Source organism: Canis lupus, chromosome 12 (assembly GCF_003254725.2).
Source record: "Canis lupus dingo isolate Sandy chromosome 12, ASM325472v2, whole genome shotgun sequence".
NCBI lineage: Eukaryota > Metazoa > Chordata > Mammalia > Carnivora > Canidae > Canis > Canis lupus.
Genome location: NC_064254.1, coordinates 53,530,392 through 53,544,925, shown reverse-complemented (window position 1 = coordinate 53,544,925; position 14,534 = coordinate 53,530,392). Strand labels below are relative to the sequence as shown.

At 33.9% G+C, this 14,534-nt stretch overlaps 1 long non-coding RNA gene and 1 pseudogene across 1 annotated transcript in view; both read left to right on the top strand.

The window, feature by feature from the left end:
• LOC112658726 (uncharacterized) overlaps positions 1 to 12,423 on the top strand; it is a 33,400-nt gene extending 20,977 nt beyond the window's left edge. The window contains exons 2-4 of the long non-coding RNA XR_003135920.3: positions 6,207 to 6,263; positions 9,231 to 9,312; positions 12,205 to 12,423. This is a non-coding gene — a long non-coding RNA (uncharacterized LOC112658726). The remainder of the gene's footprint in view (positions 1 to 6,206; positions 6,264 to 9,230; positions 9,313 to 12,204) is intronic.
• LOC112658740 (5S ribosomal RNA) lies at positions 11,907 to 12,013 on the top strand (annotated as a pseudogene).
• Positions 12,424 to 14,534: the final 2,111 nt, after the last annotated feature.

The following is a 14,534-nucleotide window of genomic DNA, read 5'->3' as shown; positions in this document are numbered from 1 at the left end:
TAATATTATGCTAATATGCTAACATTATGCTAAGTGAAATAAGTCAAAGAAAGACAAATACCATAAGATTTCACTCTAAGAATCTAAGAAACAAAACAAATGAGCAAAGGGGAAAAATAATAAAAAGAAGGAGGTATACCAAGAACACACTCTTAACTATAGAGAACAAACTGGTGGATACCAGCAGGAAGGTGGTGGTAAGGGATGGGTGAAATAGATGATGGGGATTAAGAAGTGCACTTGTGATGAGCACTGGGTATTGTATGGAAGTACTGAATCACTATATTGTATGACTGAAACTGATATTATACTTATGTTAACTAGAATTTAAATAAAAACTTAAGAGATTTTTAAGAACATAGAAATTTATATCTCAAAGTCCTTAGTGTATGCAAATTTAAAAATAAGTCATTTTAGGTAGTTAGGGATCCAGGATGGAATCCAGACTAAACAAAGATTACAATTGTGTTATAAATGCACAAAATAACCTCACTGATGTAGTTAAGAGAAAGAATATTCACCTACACAGTTTTGAAAATGTCTAAAACCATTAAATGAAAGGCAAAAAAGTTGGATGTGAGCATTGTACTTTAGTTGATAAAATTGTCTCTCATGGTGTACAGGTAAACAATTCTGAAAACCACTCTACATGTATACTGACTTGAACAATTAAGTAAATAGGTAATGGATGATGGGTGCCAGGTTTCTTACAGTTGGACTGAGAAATTATAGATATGCAAGAGAAAGAGGCTATAATTATCTATATGGTAATGGATTATCATTGGAGACATTAATATGAACTCATATTTAGCTTAGCAGAGACATAGATGGTTATATGCAGACATATTAATAATAGGTATATACACATGAGTTCATATACACACAAGTATCTCCTTTCTCTATCAGCTGAGATGGCCCAGAATGAGCACCTCAGTAGGAATAAACATACCTGCATCCAGATCTTGGTTTTTACTACAAAACTCCTTAAGTGAACGGGGCCAAGTTTCCTTGGAAAAATGGCAGATTATAGGAGTGAGGCAGGAAATGCAATCTAGTAATTCTCCTACTCGGTATTTAGTCAATAAAAATAATGTAATAAAAAGATAATAATATAATAACAAATGGCCAAATAATAATCTGCACATAAATGTTTATAGCAGATTAACTTAGAATTGCAAAAACTTGGAAATTAACTGTTCATCTTATAATTAGATGAACAACCTTTGTTACATCTACTCATATAATAGAATGCTATTTAGCAATAAAAGGAAATGAATGAATGATACATTCAAAAAGATAGATGACATATAGAAGCATTGTCTTACATTAAATAATTACATACTGATTGAATTTACTTGTATGACTTTCTTGAAGTTGTAACAGGAAACAGATCAGTGACTGCTAGTGGTTAGAGATGGGGGTGGGGATTGATTACAAGGGCACATGAGTGAACTTTTGATAAAAAGGATACAACTCAGAACAGCTAAATGGAAGAAATTCATAGAGAAAATTATGAGACATGGGGTGCTCTCTCACTCTTTCTTTTAGGGTTTTTTAATGGAGGTTCCATTACATAGACAAAATTGATTAAATCAGTGACCATTAATGACCGAATTCAGTGTCTCTCCTCCTTGGAAGTCTGATGATGAGGCTGAAAGTTTCAACCCTGAAAATAACATGGTTGGTTCCTCTGGTGACCAGCTCCCATCCTGAAGTTATCTGGGGGCCCACTAAGAATCATCTCATTAGCATAAAATCAGGTTTTGTTGACAGGGGCTTTTATGGATAGCAAAAGATGCTCCTTTCACCTCTACCAGGAAATCACAAGGGTTTTAGGAGCTGTGTAATAGTTAATGAGACAAATAAAATATGTATTTATCAGATCACAATACTTTAATATTATACAAAATAAGCATTAGTATAATTATTAATATCTTATACCTTGGATAAAATATTAATATTTTGGGAAAATGTTAGTGGGGATATTTGATTTTCTACTAGAGTATGATGTGAAATCTCTTTGAGCTTCAATTTCCAATCCAAGTTATTACATATATATATTTGTGTAACAATCAAGAAGTGATGCTTATATATACAGGCAGAAAGTACCTGGGTCACAGTGACTCCAACACATGATATATATTGTTGCTGTCTCAGCTACTGCTACTATTACTGCTGCTAAGTCTGCCATGAAAATTTATATAGATCAGTATACTTGATTAAGCATCATAGTAGATATAAGGCTTAAAGGCTTTTGGAATACAAAAAGTGAACAAAAATTGATTGATACACAAAATATAAGCTGGCTTAAGGAATTGGGGAGATGCTGGTTAGGAATGGGTTACAGGAGTGGGCAAGACAAAAACCCTGGGGTAATTTCCAAAATAATCCTCCAGATGTACTTCCATATTATTTTATATTTACCTACATTATGACACTTATTATTCCTTTTTGGAAATATTTGCTTCTATGTTTAACCCCAAGCTTACCACTTAGTAGGTACTCAAGAAGTATGAGAAGAATAAGCACATTTTTTTAAAAAGCAAATAAAAATCCATGTGCAAGATTTTTTTCCTGGTATATGGCTGTTATAACACATTGTGGCTATACTCTTATGACAGTGTGAGTATTTTAAAAAAGCATATTTGATCTCCTAAAAATAATGCTATAAATCATATTTGATCTTCCTTAAAAATAACACTAAAAACTACAATAATACTACACATCACTAAAAATATGATCTAATAAATAATACTACAAACCAGAACTTCAGTGTAATCATTTATGGGTCAAAATACCCAACGTTCTTTTTTTTTTTTAACTTTGTACAAGTTTTTATTTAAATGCCAGCGAGTGAAGATTTTTATTTTAATGAAGCCCTGATAGTTATTTTGCTTTTGTTTCCCTTGCCTCCAGAGACATATGTAGAAAGAAGTTGCTATGGCCAATGTCAAAGAGATTACTGCCTGTGTTCTCCTCTAGGATTTTTATGGTTTCGTGTCTCATATTTAAGTCTTCAATCCATTTTGAATTTATTTTTGTATATGGTGTAAGAAAGTGGTTCAGATTCATTCTTTTGCATATGTTGTTGTCCAGTTTTCCCAACATCATTTGTTGAAGAGACTGTCTTTTCCCCAATGGATATCTTTTCTGCTTTGTTGAAGATTAATTGACCATATAGTTGTGGGATAATTTCTGTATTTTCTGTTCTGTTCTATTGATTTATGTGTCTATTTTTGTACTTGTACCAATGCTGTTTTGACAATTACAGCTTTCTTATATAACTTAAAATCCAGAATTGTGATGCCTTCAGCTTTCTTTTATTTTTCGGGATTGCTTTGGCTACTTGGAATCTTTTTGTGGTTCCATACAAATTTTAAGACTGTTTTAGTTCTGTGAAAAATGCTAGTGGTATTTTGATAGGGATTGCCTTAAGTGTGTAGATTGCTTTGGGTAATATAGACAATCTAATAATATTTGTTCTTCTAACCCATGAGCATGGAATATATTTATATTTCTTTGTGTCATCTGTAATTTCTTTCACAAGTGTTTTATAGTTTAAAGGAAAAAAGAGTAAAGATGTTTCACCTCTTTAGTTAGGTTTTATTTTATTTATTTATTTATTTATTTTTAGTTAGGTTTTATTCCTAGGTATCTTACAGTTTTTTGTGCAATTGTAAATGGAGATTTATTACTTAATTTCTCTTTCTGCTGCTTCATTATTGGTGTATCATAATGCAACAGATTTCTGTGCATTGATTTTGTGTCCTGTGACTTTACTGAATCTGCGTATTAGTTCTAGCAATTTTTTGGTAGAGTCTTTAGGTTTTCTATATAGAACATCATATCACCCACAAATAGTGAAAGTTTGACTTCTTCCTTATTGATTTGGATGTCTTTTATTTATTTTTGTTGTCTGACTGGTGTGGCTAGGACTTCCAGTACTATGTTAAATAACAGTGGTGAGAGTGGACATCCCTCTTTTGTTCCTGATTATAGAGGAAAAGCTCTCAGTTCTTCTCCATTGAGGATGATATTAGCTGTGGAATTTTCATATATGGCCTTTATAATGTTGAGGTATGTTCCCTGTAAACCTAGTTTGTTGAGGGCTTTTATTATTAATGGATGTTGTATTTTGTTGAAAAATTTTTCCACATCTATTGAAATGATCATATGGTTCTTATTCTTTTTTTTTTTATTAATGTTGTGATCATGTTGATTGATTTGCAAATATTGAACCACATTTGTGACCCAGGAATAAACTCCACTTGATGATGGTGAATGGTCTTTTTAAATGCATTGTTGAATTTAGTTTGCTCGTATTTTATTGAGAAGTTTTGCATCCATGTTCACCAGGGATATTGGCCTGTAGTTCTCTTTTAAATTGGAGTCCTTATCTGATTTTGGCATCAGTGTAATGCTGACATCATAGAATGAATTCTATGGATTTTGACAAGGTTTCATATATTTATCATTATAGTATCTTAAAAAGCTTGATTTAGCCTAAAATATCCTCCATGAATCAACTATTCAACTTTTCCAGCCCTCCCTGAATCCATGTCAAACACTGATGTGTTCAATCTCTATTAGTTTGCCATTCCAGAAAAATGAAATGCAACTTTCCAACTGGCCTTTTAAATCTTTCAATAAGCACTTAGAATTTATACATACCTTTGCATGATTTTATAGCATATTCCTATTTATTGCTGAATGGTATTTATTATACAAATGTACTATATTTTGCCATTCACCTAGACATCTTGATTGCTTTCAGGTTTTGGTACCTATGGATAAAACTGTTACATATATCTCTGTGCAGGTTTCAGTGCTGACATAAATGTCCAAATCAATTGGGTAAACAGCTTCCTAAGATTATGATAGGCATTGCTTTGAATCTATAGGTTAAGTTGGGAAGAATTAACATCTTAAACATATTGAGTCTTCTAACTCATAATCACAGAATATTTCTGCATTTATTTACATCTTGTTTTATTGCTTTCAACAGTGCTTTTTAATTATCTGTACACAGATCCAGGGCATATTTGCATATTTTGTTATATTTATACCAAATAATTTCTGTGTGTATGTGTGTGTATGTGTGTGTGTCGGGGTGGGGGAGTTTACAATCATAAAGGGCATTGTTTTGAATTTCAAATTCCAATTATTTGTTGTAGAAATATAGGAAAATAACTGACTTTTACATATTAATCTTGTATCCTGATAATTGGCACTATATTTTTCTATTAGTTCTAGTACTTATTATATAGATTCCTTCATATTTTTATGTAGATAGTTATGAAGACTTCCCTTGAATTGGTCCATTCGCCTATGTTATCAAATTTGTGGACATATATTTGTTTGTAGACTTCATTATTATCCTTTAAATGTTCATTTCAACAGTGATGATGAAAAATTATCTTTCATTTATAATATTGGCAATTTATGTTTTCTTTTTATAAATTTTGTTTAGCCTGTCTAAAGGTTTATCAATTTTATTGCTCTTTAAAAAAAATCTTTTGGTTTAATTGATTTAAAAAAAAAACATGTTGGACTATTTCTTTTAAAGATTTTATTTATTCATGAAAGACAGAGAGAGAGAGGGAGAGACATAGACAGAGGGAGAACAGGCTCCTTGCAGGAAGCCTGATGTGGGACTCGATTCTTGGACCAGGATCACACCCTGAGCCAAAGGCAGACGCTCAACTGCTGAGCCATCCAGGGATCCTATGGATTATTTTAAATTTTATTGATTTCTATCTTCATTTTACATCTTTTCTTTTCCTTGTATTAGGTAAAAAAATACTCTTCTAGTTTACAAGCATGAAAGTTTGGTGTGGAGGAGCGTGAGTGCTCTATAGTCTTAAGATAATGTATTAGTCTTTTAGTAGGTCTGTGTTTCTGGACTGTGATCTTTTCCACTGTTTCTCCAGTAGTAAAGCTTTACCTCTGCCCTTTCATATCTTCCCTGGTTGCAGCACCCAGAATCTGTTTCCTAAAATCCCTCACCCATTTTAATTATGCTTGCTCTCCTTCCCTAAGGTGAGGAAGAAATGCTAGAGAGGACTAAAATGGGAAAAATGATCTTCCCCTGACTATGACAAGCCTCAAACAAAAGTGCTCTTCCTTGGAAAGTAGGACTTTTCTCATGGAGATGTCTCTAGAAATGTAACTGGAAAATAATTAGTTTTCTCTTTACCCTGTTACAGCCATGAAGACATCTTTCTCAGATCTTCATTTTGAGAAATACAATGGTGTTCTTAAAGGTAAAGACCACAAAATGTGCAGCTTCTATAAAAACGTGACCCCAGGTGTTCCTCATTGTCATCCTTTTCCACAATGAATGTCCAACTATTCAACAAAATTTTGATTTAAGTGTTCTTATCAGTTTATGGCTACAAGAGTTTCTGCTCCTGGAAAGCACACTCTGCTCTTAGCTATGACTCTAAGGATGTGTTCATCTTTACACATTTCTAGCTGGTGGGTTCCCTGCAACATTAATTGTCTTAAGCATCCAAGAAAATTTATTCATTTTCAGTTTGTCCAGATTATTTATTTTTAAAGATTTTATAAGATTTTATTTTTATTTATTTATGACAGACACAGAGACAGAGAGGCAGAGACACAAGCAGAGGGATGATCAGGCTCCATGCAGGGTGCCTGATGTGGGACTCGATCCCAGCACCCCGGGATCACAACCTGAGATGAAGTCAGATGCTCAACCACTGAGCCACTCAGGTGTCCCTTCCTTTTTTTAAATAACTATTTTATTTCTTTATTTATTAGAGACAGAAAAAGAGAATCCAAAGCAGACACCAACTGAATGTAGAGCTTGATGCAAGGGCTTGATATCACAATCACGAGATCATGACCTGAGCCAATACTAGGAGTCAGACACCTAACCGACTGAGCCACTCAGGCGTCTCTGAATTTTTCCATTTATAAGAATGGGAGTGATCATTTCCAAGATCCTTACAAGTCAGAACTGAAACTGAAAACCCTATCCCATTGCCTTCCTCACCTTCCCCACCATTTAGTATGTCTCACTTCGAGTAGTGAGTTTTCTCAGCGTGCACAAGATTTTTATTACATATATTTTCAAATACTTTCTTAGATATTATAGCACTATTCTCTAACTGCTTTTTTCAGAGCTTTTTTTTTAAATTTATTTATTTATGATAGTCACAGAGAGAGAGAGAGAGGCAGAGACACAGGCAGAGGGAGAAGCAGGCTCCATGCACCGGGAGCCCGACGTGGGATTCGATCCCGGGTCTCCAGGATCGCGCCCTGGGCCAAAGGCAGGCGCCAAACCGCTGCGCCACCCAGGGATCCCTTTTCAGAGCTTTTAAAAAATAAAATTCAAGGTTTGTTTTTGTTTTGTTTTGGTGTCATATCCAAGGACACTTTATCAAATTCCTAGATATGAATATTTTCTTCTATGATTCTTTTGAAAGGCCTTATCATTTTACTCTTTAAATTTCTGACCCATCTAAAGTTCATTTTCACATGGTGTTAAGAATGGAACAAGGTTCATTTCTGCATATTATTAACTTTTCGGATACACTTTGTCTCCTTCTATAGATCCAAATTTCTTTCTATCACTCCCTTTCTTCTTGAAGAATTTTATTCAGCAATTCCTTTAGTGTGCTTCTAAGCTCTTTCAATTTTCACACATCTGAAAAATTATTTGTCCTTTCTCTGACATATATTTTCACTTGATATGGGATTCTGAGAAGCATTTTTTTTTCCTTTTAGTATACTAAAAGACACTGTTTTATTCCTCAGTGTTTTCAATGGGGGATCTACTGTTGGTATGATTTTTTTTTTCTATGTGTGTAATGTCTTTTTTTCCTGTCTGCTTTTTAGATTTTTCATTTAGCACTAGTTTTGAATGATTTGATTACAATGTGTTTTGGTGTCATTTTCTTGAGAATTTTTTAACTTAAATTTCACTGAAAATCTTGGATCTGTGGATTTAGAGTACCTTCATAGTTGGAAATTTTTCAGTCATTATTTCTTTACATATTTTTGTAAAGATATGTAAAAAGATATGGCCTTCCTCCTTTGACAATTTCAGTTACATATATATTAAGACTCATGATATTGTCCCATAGTTCATTGTTTCTCTTTTCATTATTTTTGTTGTTATTTTAATAGCTTCTGTTTTAAAGAAAATTGAATTTTGAAAAGTGTCACCTACTATGTTTTCATGTTTTCTAATCATTTCTTCCTGCAATTTTTAACTAATGTATATTTTATCCCAAATACTGTAATTATCTCTAGATATTATATTTGGGTATTTTCCTATTTCTTTGTTTCCACAGAAAGCTTTGAACAGGTGGAATATTGTTCTAATGTCCATTTTTCTAACTTCTGTGTCAGTCCTGGGTAGTTTTGATTAACTTATTTTTTTTCCCCAATCATGGATATTCTTTATCCACTTCTTTGCATGCCTGGTAATTTTTATTGGTTATCATACATTGTGTATTCTATAGTTTTACATACTATTTCTGTATTCTCTAATGCAGTTAATTTACTCAGAAGTACTTTAATTCTTTCATATCTTGCTTTTCAGGTTTATTAGGATTGAAGTAGTATTGAGCTTAAACATTCCCTACCATTAACTTTAAGATCTTTTGTGTACTTCACTCATTACTCCATGGATTATGAGATTTTCCACCATTTGCCTGATGTGGAACAGGCCCTATTTGCAACTATTTGCAAGTTCAGGCTCTACTGTCTCTGATTTTTCAAATGGTTATTTCTGTAGCCTTCAGTAATTTCGTAACATACACTCACTGATTGGTATCTTATGATCATGCAAGGAGGTCCCTTTGTAGATCTCTGGGGTTCTTTCTCACAAAGTTATGTCTTACTTTGTCTGTGCATTCACTCATCTGTTTGCCCTCTTTGAGTTCTCTGAACTACCTGAAATATGAGTTATTGTCTTTCATTATTTTTGGAAAATTCTCAGCCATTTCTTCAAATATTTCTCCTAAAACATTCTTTTCTTTTTTTAAAAGATTTTATTTTTTATTTATTCATGAGAGACACAGAGTGAGAGAGAGAGAGGCAGAGACACAAGCAGAGGGAGAAGCAGGCCCCATGCAGGGAGCCCGATGTGGGACTTGATCCCGGGTCTCCAGGATCACACCCCGGGCTGCAGGCGGCACTAAACTGCTGTGCCACCGGGCCTACCCCTCCTGAAACATTCTATTCACTTCTCTTTCTAGGTTCCAATTACATACTGGCATACTTCAGAGATATTGTGCATTTGGATCCAGGCCATCACAATATGGCATTTATCATACTAAAGTGAGTAAAATGAGTTTTTGGGTTCTCAATGCATATAAAAGTTATATTTAACTATACTGTTGTCTATTAAGTATGCAATAATATATCTAAAATATCAATGTACATACATTATTTAAGATGCTTCATTGCTAAAATACACCAATCATTGTCTGAGCTTTCAGCAAGTCATAATCTTTTACCTAGTGGAGGATTTCGCTTTGATGTCAATGGCCATTGACTGATTAGGGTGATGACTGCTGAAGGATGTTGTGGCTGCAGCAATTTCTTAAAATAAGACAACAATGAAGTTTGCCACATTGGTTGACTCTTCCTTTCACAAATGATTTCTGTAGCATGTGATGCTGTTCGATAGCATTTTATCCACAATAGAACTTCTTTCAAAATTGGAATCAATCCTGTAAAACCCTAAAATTGATTTATCAGTGAAGCTTATGTAATATGCAATACACTTCAACAATCTTCACAGCATCTTCACCAGGAGTAGGTTCCATCTCAAGAAACTGCTTTCTTTGAAAAAAAAAAAAAGAAAGAAGAAAGAAGAAAGAAAGAAAGAAGAAAGAAGAAAGAAAGAAAGAAAGAAAGAAAGAAAGAAAGAAAGAAAGAACTTAAGAAGAAGCAACTTAAATATTCACATTTGATCATGCTATTGCAGTAATTCAGTTACATCTCTAAGCTCCACTTCTATTTTTAGTTCTCCTGCTATTTCCACTCCATCTGTAGTTAATTCCTCCACTGAGGACTTCAACCAATGAAAGTCATTCATCAGGGTTGGAATCAACTTCTTCAAATCTCCTGTTAATCAGTTGACCTCTCCCCATGAATCACAAATGCATTTAATGGCATCTAGAATGGTAAATCCTTTCCATATGGCTTTCAGTTTACCTTGGCCAGATAAATCAGAGGAATCACTATAAATGGCAGATGGGCCTTAGAAAATGCATTTCTTAAATAATAAGACTTGAAAATCAAAATTACTCCTTGATCCATGGGCTGCTGAATAAATATATGTTACCAGGCATGAAAACAACATTATCTCCTTCAGAGCTCTTGGGTGACTAAATGCATTGTCAATAAGCAGTAATATTTTAAAATGTATCTTTTATTTCAGCAGTAGGTCTCAATAGTGGGCTTAAAGTATTCAGTAAACCATGCTATCAACAGATGTGCTGTTATCCAGGTTTTGTTGTTCCATATAGAGCACAGACAGAGTAGATACAGCATAATTCTTAAGGGCTCTAGGATTTTCAGAATAGTAAACAAATATTGGCTTCAACTTAAAGTCACTAGCTGCATTAACTAAGAGTATCAGCTAATCTTTTGAAGCTTTGAAAACAGACACTGACTTCTCCTCTCCAGCTATCAAAGTCCTAGATGGTATCTTCTTCCAGTAGAAGGCTGTTTTGTCTCTTTTGAAAGTCTGTTGTTTAGTATAACTACTCTATTTAATTATCTGAGCTAGATTTTCTGGATAACTTGCTACAGCTTCTACATCAGCACTTGCTGTGTTACCTTGCATTTTTAACGTGGTTTCTTAAACTTCATGAACCAACTTTTGCTATCTTCAAAAATTTCTTATGCAATTTCTTTTCTTTTTTTATTTATTTTTTATTGGTGTTCAATTTACCAACATACAGAATAACCCCCAGTGCCCGTCACCCATTCACTCCCACCCCCCGCCCTCCTCCCCTTCTACCACCCCTAGTTCGTTTCCCAGAGTTAGCAGTCTTTACGTTCTGTCTCCCTTTCTGATATTTCCCACACATTTCTTCTCCCTTCCCTTAAATTCCCTTTCACTATTATTTATATTCCCCACATGAATGAGAACATATAATGTTTGTCCTTCTCCGACTGACTTACTTCACTCAGCATAATACCCTCCAGTTCCATCCACGTTGAAGCAAATGGTGGGTATTTCTTCACCTCTCTCAGCCTTCATAGAATTTAAGAGTTGGAGCCTTGCTTTGTAATAAGCTTTGATTTAAGGAAATATTGTGACTGATCTGATTTATATATAGACCACTAAAACTTTCTCCATATTAGCAATAAGACTTTGCTTTCTTATCATTTGTATATTCAGTCAGTGTAATAGCACTTTTAGTGTCCTTTCAAGAACGTTCCCTTTGCATTCACAACTGTTTGGTGCAAGAGATTTAGTTAATATTTGGCCTATCTTGGCTTTTGATATGCCTTCCTTATTAAGCTTAATCATTTCTAAATTTGATTCAAAGACAGATGTGCAACTCTTCTTTTTTACTTGAAGCTTAGAGGCTATGTAGGGTTATTAATTGGCCTAATTTCAATATTCTTGTGTCTCAAAGAATAGGGGAGCCTGAGGAGAGAGAGTAGGGAGTAGCCACTTGGTGGAGCAGTTGGAATACACACATTTATCAATTAAATTTGTCTGTCTTAAATGGACGCAATTCATAACATAACAAAACAATAATGATAGCAACATCAAAGATCACTGATCACAGATCACCACATCAAATATATTATGATATAAACTGAAGAAGTTTTTGCAATATTGCAAAAATCACCAAAATGCAACACAGAGACACAAACTGGACAAATGTTATTGAAAAATGGTGCTGATTGTCTACGGCCATACCACGCTGAATGCGCCCGATCTCGTCTGATCTCGGAAGCTAAGCAGGGTCGGGCCTGGTTAGTACTTGGATGGGAAAAATGGTGCTGATAGACTTGCTCAATGCAGGGTTGCCATAAATTTTCCGTTTGTGAAAAATAAAAATATCTGCAAAGCGCAATAAAGCAAAACACAATAAAACAATATATGTCAGTATATATTAGACTGTTTAATATTGTTCCATGCCTTCTGCACGATTATAGTTATGAAGATAATTATAGATGATTTTTACTTTTTTTCCTTTGTAGGTCTCATTTTGAATAATAATCGTGGAACTATCTTCAAATTCACTGATTCATTCTTCAGCTACATACTTACTGTTGTAACCTGTCAAAGGAATTCCTTACACACATCTTGTAATCATGTTTGTTTTTTGTTGTTGTTTTGTTTTGCTTAATTCTCTTAACATTTGTGTCATTCATATTATATATTCTAAAAAGTATGATCTATTCAGTGTTTCTGGTACAAATGACATGAAAAACTGTAATTTTTTCAAATGTATAGAAACTCCTTATTCTAATATTACCCTGTTAAATAAAATTTCTGCAACACTGAAATGTGTAGTTTGGTGGCCACTTGCCACTTGTACCTTGATAACATGTAAATGGAACCAGCACAAATGAGGAACTGAATTTTAAATTTTACTTAGTTTCATGTTATTATTTTTTAAAGATATATTTATTCATTTTAGAATGAGAGATAGAGTGAGGGGAGAGGCAGAGGAAGAGGGAGAGGGAGAGAGAATCTCAAGCAGACTCAATGCTGAGTGTGGAGGGCACTCTCATGACCCTGTGATCATGATCTGAGCCAAACCCAGAAGTCAGATGCTCAACCAACTGTGCCACCCAGATGCCCTAAATTGTACTTAGTTTTAATTAAATTTAAGTAGTCACACCAATCTGGTGGCTACCATATTAACACAACTATAGAATTTATTAACTCTAAACATAGTCTTACTATTTTCAGTTAAAGAAATAGAATTAAGCACAAATTGTTCCACTATACAGTGGTATATCTACAAATAAAATACTGTAAATCTGTTAAGGATTAGGTGAAGGGTCAATTCAGATATATTCACAGCCAAAATTTTATCAAGCATGGCCAAAAATCTTTCTTATGCCATTCTATATGCATTATATATATTATGCTTCTCTCTCTCTCTATATATATATATCCATGACTCCATGACTGCTGACAGTATTTTTTCTTAATCAAAAGGATAGATTGTATGGAGTTCAAACAATAAAAGACTTTAGTTTTCTACATTATCCCTGGAATTAGGGATCCCCAGAATACCTGGGGGATTATGGATCTTATTCTTCTCCATAATAAAGTATGTATAAATTTTAAAAAGTATGATTACTTGAAATAAAAGGATAAACATTTTATCACTGTGTTCAGTTTTGACATATTTGAAATGACGTGATGATGTAATACAGTGAGATCAAAACTGAGGATTAGAATAGTCATTTTGGCTTATTGTATACCTGTCTTAAGCATCAATTCTTCGAGCTTCATTTTCCTTTTGTGTAAATTGGAGACATAGTTGGTGAGAATGCAGAGGAGCTATATGTTTTCAAGAATTATTACATTTCTTGCTTTTCTCAGAACAATCCCCAGGATTATGACATTACAACTCAATATAAACACTAATATCATCGAATGTTTACTTTTATTTGTATATATTATGTGCATAGGACAAAATAGTATGCATTTTAATTACAAAAACTCACATCTACATGACATTACAGTTCCCAGTACATAGTCAAATCTCATTTAGATGCTTTCCTTTTTAATCATTTATCCTCAGAAAATGTAGGATATGTGATAGTGAGGTATAATTCAGATGTCCATGAACTGAATTTATCAGTTTGCAGGTTGGTCCCATTCACCCCCTACTGTTTTCCTGCATTATTTCAACTAGATGAGGTAGTGTACACACTACTGGTAATTTAGCGAGCTGATAATAGATGCATACCATTTTAACATTACAGCAGGGAGTCCTTGTCTTGCCTTTTCGGTTCACAGCATTGTTACTCAATGTAACACCAATTAACACTTAAGTGATAGAGTTTTAGTTTCTAGGTAAAAACTAGGAATCTTTCTTTTGTGCCTCTGTATTGGAGTCTGTGTAGTTATGATATTTAATCAGCTGAAAGCCCAGGGCATGCACTTGTACTTATGTTATTATTTATAATTGAATGCAGCACTGCCGCTGTGGCATACCTTACTGGCATCATTTATATAAGGTTTAATGGTTTCTGGTACTGCTCCTAGCTCCTTACTCACCAGGCTATTCTGCTAAAATGTGGCAGAGTACTTTAAAAGGCTTATTTGTGACTGAAGTCAATGGGGGGCAGGTAAAGGGGTATAAACAGTGAAAGCTACAATGGAATAATTAATTTTCAAAAATAAACATGATTCTTCTCCAATATTAGCCAATTTTCAAATTCACAAACATGATATAAACAACTCAGAAGAAAATAAATAGTAAGGCTCAGAAGAGACTAAATAGCAATAAATAAAGTATCCATTTTGAAATTTAGAGAGACTTTAGCATCTGGTCTAATTACACACA